An 8417-nucleotide genomic window follows, 5' to 3' on the forward strand; every position below is an offset into this window, starting at 1 on the left:
CTCTCTCTCTCGTTCAGTTCAGTTACTGGGCCTTTCACCTGCTCCTTCAGGCCTTCAGGTCAAGGCGAGGTAATGTCTCCTCACTGTTTCAAGCTTCAGGGTACTGCATCATCTCTTTGCTTTTCCTAAACTGCTCACACCTTTGTAAGCAGCCCTTTTATTAAACTGTCCTCACATTGCTCTGGTTTCCTGCCAGGACCCTGATTCTTACATAACTACTTGACATCTCCCCTTGGAATTCTCACAGAAATCACAAACATGACATCCAAAACGTAACTTTTGAGTTTTCTGCATGGCTCTCCTCCCCACTTTCTGCTTTCTCTGTGAACATTAGCACCACTAGGCCAGGTGCACACAGCAGATGCCTGGGAGTTGTGCATACACTCTCTTTCATCTTAATCTGTCACTAAGTGGGTAAATTCAGCTTCATTTAGCTGGCTTCTTTTTATTCCTTAGATCTAAGCTTAAAAGTTACCTTCTTTAAAAAAAAACTTCCTTTAAGCAACCAAGAAAGCGCCTGCTGTCCCTTTATTCTCCCTCTATGTAGCAGTTCGTTTGCTTCTTAGGAAATAGTATTACTTCCTAATACACTTCAGAAGCGATTTATCTATTTTACTTGAGAGTTATGTTCCTTTGGTAGAGAAGGATGACTCTGAGCTATTAAAGATAATGAATATGACTCTTAAGTTCACACAACTTGGAGGGCACTATTTCCTGATCTTGATCCAATGTGGTAGAGTTAATTTTTGAAGTTCAGACCTGTGTCCATGCTGACCTCTTCATGGTACAGTACCCCTCAAATCCTCATGGACAAACAGCCATTGGTTTTATTCATATATTCTCCATTGGTTGAAATAAATTACATGACATCTAGGGCTTCATAAGAGCCCATTGCTGGCTACAAGTTCAAGGATTTTTCCCTGGCTTTACATTTATTTCACATAAACTCCACCTATAAAAGTTACTTTAAAAAGATGTAATGTGGATGCCTAAAATGCCAGGTTTAATTCAATTATTTAGCTCAACCAGTGAACTAAAAGTTCAGAAAACAAACAAAAACTTAAATAAAAGAAAACATTTCGAAAAAAATTGCCTTCTTTATGTCAAAAGTTCCCATATACATAGAGTCAGACAGAAAACAGAAATAGATTTCTGTGTTGTTAGAACTAAACAAAAATATTTGCCTTTTTTTTCTCCCTGTAGGATATCACCTAAAAGAAACGCCCATCATGTTTGATGTATGGGTTCAGAGCTGAGGAATCACCATGGTGTTTAGGGTCTCCTGTGTGTTGGTTTTATTGGCTTGATGCCTTGGGATTGAATCAAGCAAAGGGAATCAGTAGGCATGCTCCTTCTAGGTAGGGCTTCAGGAAAATAAACAGAGATGGGGAAAGCATAACATGACAGAATAACTGGTCCATTGCATGAACGTTTATTGAGTGTTAGGGGTGAGGCACCGCTCTGAGGTCTGGGTGTTCAAGGTAAATAGGATGGGGTTCCCTCTCTCCAGAACATTATCACCTGATGTGAAACTGCCTTGAAAAAGATAGAGCACTATAGAAGTGCCTGTTTCCTATGATTACGTGTTATTCTGTGTACAGTGAATGGAAACTAACAGCCATATGCAGAAAATAGGTAAAATGGGTTGGATTCTGTCTCTTCACAGTTGTGTGTTGAAATCCTAATCCCAGTACTTCAAAGTATGACTGTATTTGGAAATAGGATCTTTACAAAGGTAACTAATCCAATATGACTGATGTCCTTATGAGAAGAGGAAATTTGGAATTAGACCATGTGAGCATGAGGACAGCTATTTACAAGCCAAAGAGAGAACTAGAACAGATCCTTCCTTAACAGCCCTCATCAGGAACTGACTTCTAGCCTCCTGAACTGTGAGACAATAAATTTCTGCTGTTTAAGCCACCCAGTTTGTGGTGGTTTGTTACAAACTACCATGCAAAGTCATGTAACAAACTAGGTTGAAAAAACCTAAATAGCACATTGAGGCACCAGGTTGAAGAAAAAGGTCCGAGTGTGGTTTGATTCTCATTCCCCCTCAATGACCCTCTTCTCATAATCTTCCAAAGACACTGGACATTATTTTCTTTCTGGATGAGTTTTGAAAACGAAACAAAAAACGAAGAACCAGAAATAAAGGATGGAACCAGAGCTTATTTTTCTGGAAGCTTCTCTGTGAGCTCCCAGAAATTTCAAAGGGTTCTAATCCTAAGAAGTCTATGTCCCATTAGAGTAGGAGCCCTTCCCCTGTGGAGAGCTGGTTACCTTGACACCATAAGCAACTCGAGTCCTGCCTCCCTGTGTGATTAGGCCAGAGAAAACCAGAACATCAGGAAGACCACTCACTGAATTGCTGAATTTTATGTAGTATTTATTCTGTCACTGCTGCCACTGGTGGTAACTACAGTACTGAAGGTGTTATCTGATTTAAAACTCTTCAGCTCATCTGAGGAGACCAGAGGCCACAGGTTCTCCATATTGTCAAGACTTAAAGTTTTGCCCTTGTACTACCAGAATTGGAGGAATGAGGTCTCATCCTTACATTGTTCAACTGAAGAAATAACATCTCAGGAATATGTTTTGTCTAGGGATTTATATCAAATCAAATCCATTTATTGAGCACTTACTGTGTGTGATGGTTAGTTTTATATGTCAACTTAGCTAGACTATGGTATCCAGTTGTTGGGTCAAACATCAGTCTCGATGTTGCAGTAAAAATATTTTTTTAGATGTGATTAACATTTAAATTAGTCGACTTTGAGTAAAGTAGACTACTCTCCATAATGTCAGTGGGCCTTGTCTAATAAGTTGAAGGCCTTAAGAGAAAAGGTTGAAGTTCCCTGAAGAGGAAGGAAATCTCAAAATTCAGTATTTGAGATTTCCAGCCTGCCAGCCTGCCCTGCAGATTTTGAACTCACCAGCTCCCACAAATTTTGTGACCATATTTCTCAAAATAAATTTTTCTCTCCTGATACATCTTATTGGTTTTGTTTCTCTGGAGAACCCTGACTAATACACATGGAACAGGCATATTCGGGGATGGATGGGTGATTAACAGCTGGCTTTCAGGTACCTTGACTCTGATTTGGTGGCCACTTACGAGACTATAAACCAGAGTAGTTATTCTGTTCACAGCCATGTAATTCTTGACATTTTGGGGGAATAAGTGCTTTTCCTCACACATTCAGGTTTTGGACTGACAATTTTAAAGTGCCATAAGCCAAAACCAGAATTAAATCTGTCAAAATGCTTTTGAATTTACTGTTCTTTCCACTGTGCCGCACTGTCCCTCTTATGGAGGAAGTATCCCCACCAAACCGAGGCAGTTTGTTGCTGAAGCTGTCCATCTGTTGTCTCCCAGTGTGACTGTCATGTGTTTGTCATGTCTGCTTGATTCCTCCCACGCATTCAAACTCTCTATTCTGGGAATTAAGCTGAAGAAAGTTTCCTCTTTCTTAACAGCAACTGGTGAGCGTGCTTGCTTTAGTAAACAATGTAAATAAAAAATGCAAACTGGGTGTCCTCTGGGAAGCTATCTGAATGCTTCGTTCTTGGGCTGTGTAGAGCCAAAGAAAAATAACCAACATGTGAAATCTCAGCTTTTTTCTATCTAACGTTGTTAAGGCTTATTACCTTCCATGGAGGCCTTAGGTGAAAAAGACAAATCTTCATCTAAAAATAAATGAGCTGATATTACATAATGAAAATTATACATTGGTAAGGATTTTAGGTCTTTTTCTCCAGGAGCTTAGTTATGCTCAGAAAATTAAGTAGAAAAGATGAATGAAAATATTCGAACAATTAAGATTTGGGCCACAAACACAATTTTCCTTGTATTCATTTAATATTGATTTTAAGCAACAGCAGATCTTTCCGAGTGCACTTTTCTCTCCTTGTAGGCCTACCACCAGTCACTGGTCCAGCCGGGAGTGACAGAGCTCTTAACAGGGTTCTCGAAGCATGAAAGGAGACACTCAAAGCAAGGGACTGAGCAGACTCAATGAAACAAGAAAGCAAGCTCCATCTCAAAAGGCTAAGAGGCGAATCGGATGTTTGCAGAAACCAAAGAGGTGAAGAGTGAAGCTGGGTGTACAGTCAGATGCCACATAATGACGTTTCAGTCAATGATGACCCACCTGTATAGTGGCGGTCCCATAAGATTATAGTCTAGTTGAAAAATTCTCATTGCCTAGTGACTCTATAGTCATTGTAATGTCACAGTGCTGCACATTATTATTTTGTGCTGGTCTCAGTCTATTGATAATAAAGCTATCTGTTTGCTAGAAATACCTGGAGTCACTCACGTGGGCCCTCAAGCTTCCCATAGGATGCATTTCTTAGCCCATGTCTGTTAATCAGCACATGACTGTAAACGCGATTTTAAATAACTGTATAATATTCCCTTCAGTGTTAGCCATTTCCCACATTTTAACTTTTTATTTAGATCATTTCCTATTTTTCACTTTATAACAAATGCTCTGGAGAACACCTTTGCACATAATAATTTTGAGTTCATTCTGGATTATCTGTGAATTGTTTCACGTCCTTTATCCATTTATCTCTTGAGGGTCCTAGTGTTTTTCTTATTAATTTGTATAATAAAAATGTAAAACCTTTAAGATTAAAAAAAATGAATCTGAGACAAATAGGGATAAAGCGATCAGCTAGAATGCACCTTGATCTTCCTAGCTTCACTTTACAGCGAACGAATTTACTATAAAGTATGGTATCCCCCTTATTTGCAGTTTCGCTTTGCATGATTTCAGTTACCCTTGGTCAACCAAGGTCCCAGTTATGTGTTTTTTTGAACTGTGCACTGTTCTGAGTAGCGTGATTAAATCCCATGCTGTTCCACTCCATCCTGTCCGCGAGGAGCCTCTACCCTTTGTCCAGCGTCTCCATGCTCCCCACCCGTTTGTCACTTAGTAGCTGTCTTGGTTATCAGATCAACTGCTGTGATGTCGCAGTGCCTGTGTTCAAGTAACACTTATTTTACTTAACAAAGGCCCCAAATTGCAAGAGTGGTGATGCTGGCAATTTGGATATGCCAAAGAGAAGCCATAGAGTGCTTCTTCTAAGTGAGAAGGTGAGTACAGTATAAGATATTATGAGAGAGGCCACATTTACATAACTTTTATTACAGGATATTGTTATAATTGTTCTATTTTGTTATTGTTGGTGTTAATCTCTTACCATGCCTAATTGATAAACTTCATCATAGATATATATAGGAAAAAACATAGTGTGTGCAGGGTTCTGCACTATGCAAGGTTTCAGGCATCCTCTGGGGATCTTGCAACATAGATCCCTGTGGATAAGGGGGGACTACCCTGTAGGGCTTTTGGAAGAATGAACAAAGGCAAACTGGACAGCTCTTCTTCCGATTTCCTTGTCTTCCCTATGATTTCATGCTAACTTCCCCCACCCTTGGCTACTCCCCACCCCTAAACTAATCCAGTCAATAGGCAGGCAAGGCTGATTACTCATGCATTACTTAGAGTGCATGCTGGGGGTATAGAATTGGGTTAGACAGCTGTAAAAACCAACCAGCTCCCTTGTGATTCTTTCTTGCCTTTTGCTTATTAAGATGTGTTGTTCCCCCACAGTGTTCCCCAAGGCCCCAAGTGAAGGCTTGTTATAAGTCATGCAATTTTTAAATGTGAAAAATGTCCCTGTGATAGAAATGTAGGACCAGCTTGTTAAAGTTTATATGGAGGGGGAAGTCTATTTTCAGGAGACAAAATGTAACCAAGACACATGTCGAAGCTCAAAAAGGAAGCCAGAACAACAATGATGATGTGATAGGGTAGAAGGACAGGGAAGCTGGGAAACATAAGATGAAGCTTTCATGTATCTAATTCTTAAGATGCACGTGATGAGATCCTGGAGAGCTGCTGTATAAAGTTTTGCTTAAAAAATTTTGGAGCCAACCCAAATAGGGACCATATAATAAGTTACATGATTAGGAAGGGTGGTTACGTAAGTACTGTTGCTCTTGGAATAGGGATGAGAGGAAAACCTACCTTCCCCCTCCCCTTATCACCACCACCACTCTGGCTTCCTCTGGGAACGTCCTAAAGATGTGTAGGAGAAAAAACCATATTTCTAACATTTTTACAATAAAGGCATTAACAGTCGACATGGGCTGGGATTGTAGGATATAATAAGAAACAATAGTCCTTGTCCTCCAGAAGTTTATGGAAAATATTTTATGATTTAATTGGTAGAGGGGATTGAGCATTTCTAGAGCAGGGTTTTTTTCCCTTCACATTTTAAATTAAATAGTCACAATCTTTATAAAGTGCATTATTCTGCATAGAGACCTACAGCCTCTCCAGGATGTGCTTTCTGAAAAACATGGAGTGGCTAAGAGAGAAACAACCTGAGAGAGATTAAAAATACTTTTGTATGAGGTTACGGTAAATCCTATTTATGGGAAAAGTGTGAAACCCATGAAACAAAATGGTGGCTCTTCGCTGAATCATGTAGGAAGGAGCCTTTACTCAAAGGAAACATCACAGGGAAGGAGGCGTGAATGGCTGAACCCAAGGTGAGAGAAGACCACTCACAGGACGCAGGAGGGCATCACCAGAAGGCAGCACTGGGAACTCACCTGGGAGATGCTGCCCCCACTACAGGGGACACGTCTCTTCAACAGGTACAGCAGCAATGTCTTGCCAGGGTCAAGGGGAATGGAAAACAAGGTGAGACTTAATTCCAAAGAAACTTTCTCGAGTGGCATATTACTTCCTCTTCGGCAAAGTGCTTTTCTCAATAAGTCCTCCAAACCATTCTTTCTAGTTACATGTGATTTCTTTGTTCTTTATTTTTATGTTGTTTTTTTTTTTTTATTTGTTTGTTTTTGCACTAGATGCCTGGTTTAGGTGAACACTGGTATTGGTGGGAAATGATGGTGTGTTCTAGACGTGGCTCCGTAATCAACACTCTGAGGCAGAAGTCACAGCCAGCTTCCAGATGTCAATGTAAGTTAGGTATCGCAACCGGGGTAATGGAGAGGTCTTATTACAAACCACCCTGGTTGCATCCTTGTACCCTTCTCTTACCAGCCCCTGGGCAGAATAAGTGTCAGCTGGGAACGTCACACCCCCACATTGGACTTCATGGGACAGAGTGGCTTCTTATCCCAGCCCCAGCTGCTCTCCTTAAATTACTTCCCCCAGTGCCTGACTGCTCCCCCTGGAAGATTGATGAGGTACTATCTTCCTCGGCAGGCGTAAGATGCAAGGAACCGGGCTCGTTTCTCTCTCCTCTTGCCAGCTTTCTAGGGTATTGCGTTTCTACCCTAGCCAGATTTTCCATGGAAACTTCACCCGTCCCCATTCCTACCCATGGATTGCCATTATGAATTATTATTATGCACACGGGGTGTGCGAACTTGACACCAGCTCACTACTGTCTTGCCTTGTCACTCTCAGTCACATCAGTTTATATTTTTTATGGTTATCACAGGACTTAAAATTGTTTGAAATTATCTTGTACGTTAATTTATTTACGAGTTTATTGTCTGTTTGTCCCTCTCTAGAATTTAAGGGCCACAAGAGCAAGGGCTTTGCTCGTCTTGTTGACTACGGTATATTCAGTGCTAAGAACAGTGTTTGGCATAAAATAGGTCTGCAATAAATTTTTTTTATTGTTGAAGATAGAAGGTAGAGTCAGTTGTAAATCAGAGTACTTGTGGAAATAGGACATTCTGTTGGGTGCTGCAGTGGGGGAACTGAGCGTAACCAGAGGTCATTAGGGGGCTAGAGAGCTAAAGAAAGAGGAGCACCAGGGTGGGAAAGGGGTTCTGAGCTTCGATTCTCAAAGTAGGGTCCACGGAGCCCTGGGGGCAGGAGTGTCTTTCTGAGACCCTTTCAGAGAGCCTGTAAATGGGAGCTGTTTTCATAGCAATAGTAAGATTATTATCTTACTATGTTACTATGTTGACATTTCTGCCGATGCTGCAAAGCAGTAGAGGATAAAACTGCTGCTTCCTGGGCATGTCCTGGGGCAGTGGCACCACGCTGTCGCCGTGCACAGTAAAACAGATCCCAGTTTTATTTAAGAATGTTTTAGATAAATCAGTAAAAATTACTAATTTTTAAAAATCTAGACCTTCAAGTACATGTCCATTTAATATTCTGTGTGATGAAATGGGAAATACACATAAAACATTTCTGCTGAAAAGTATAACTACTTTGGTTTTCTTGAGGGAAAAACACTTGGCGCTTGAATTGTGAGCTAAGCTAGCTTTTTTTTTTTCATGAAACACCATTTTTACTTTAAAGAATGAAAGACAAACTAATTATTTACACTTGGATATCTGATAGAATTTTTTTTGTGAAAAATGAATAAAGTGAGCTTGCCACCTCAAGTAAAATAACTGACAGTTGCCAGTG

At 40.4% G+C, this 8417-nt stretch overlaps 1 long non-coding RNA gene across 1 annotated transcript in view; it reads left to right on the forward strand.

Annotated features, from left to right (window-relative positions):
- The window catches only part of LOC107504111, a 12362-nt gene extending 4496 nt beyond the window's left edge, over positions 1 to 7866 (forward strand). Inside the window, exons 2-3 of the long non-coding RNA XR_001595376.2 lie at positions 3918 to 4088; positions 6890 to 7866. This is a non-coding gene — a long non-coding RNA (uncharacterized LOC107504111). The remainder of the gene's footprint in view (positions 1 to 3917; positions 4089 to 6889) is intronic.
- Positions 7867 to 8417: the final 551 nt, after the last annotated feature.

Source organism: Rousettus aegyptiacus, unplaced genomic scaffold (genome assembly GCF_014176215.1).
Source record: "Rousettus aegyptiacus isolate mRouAeg1 unplaced genomic scaffold, mRouAeg1.p scaffold_m13_p_11, whole genome shotgun sequence".
NCBI lineage: Eukaryota > Metazoa > Chordata > Mammalia > Chiroptera > Pteropodidae > Rousettus > Rousettus aegyptiacus.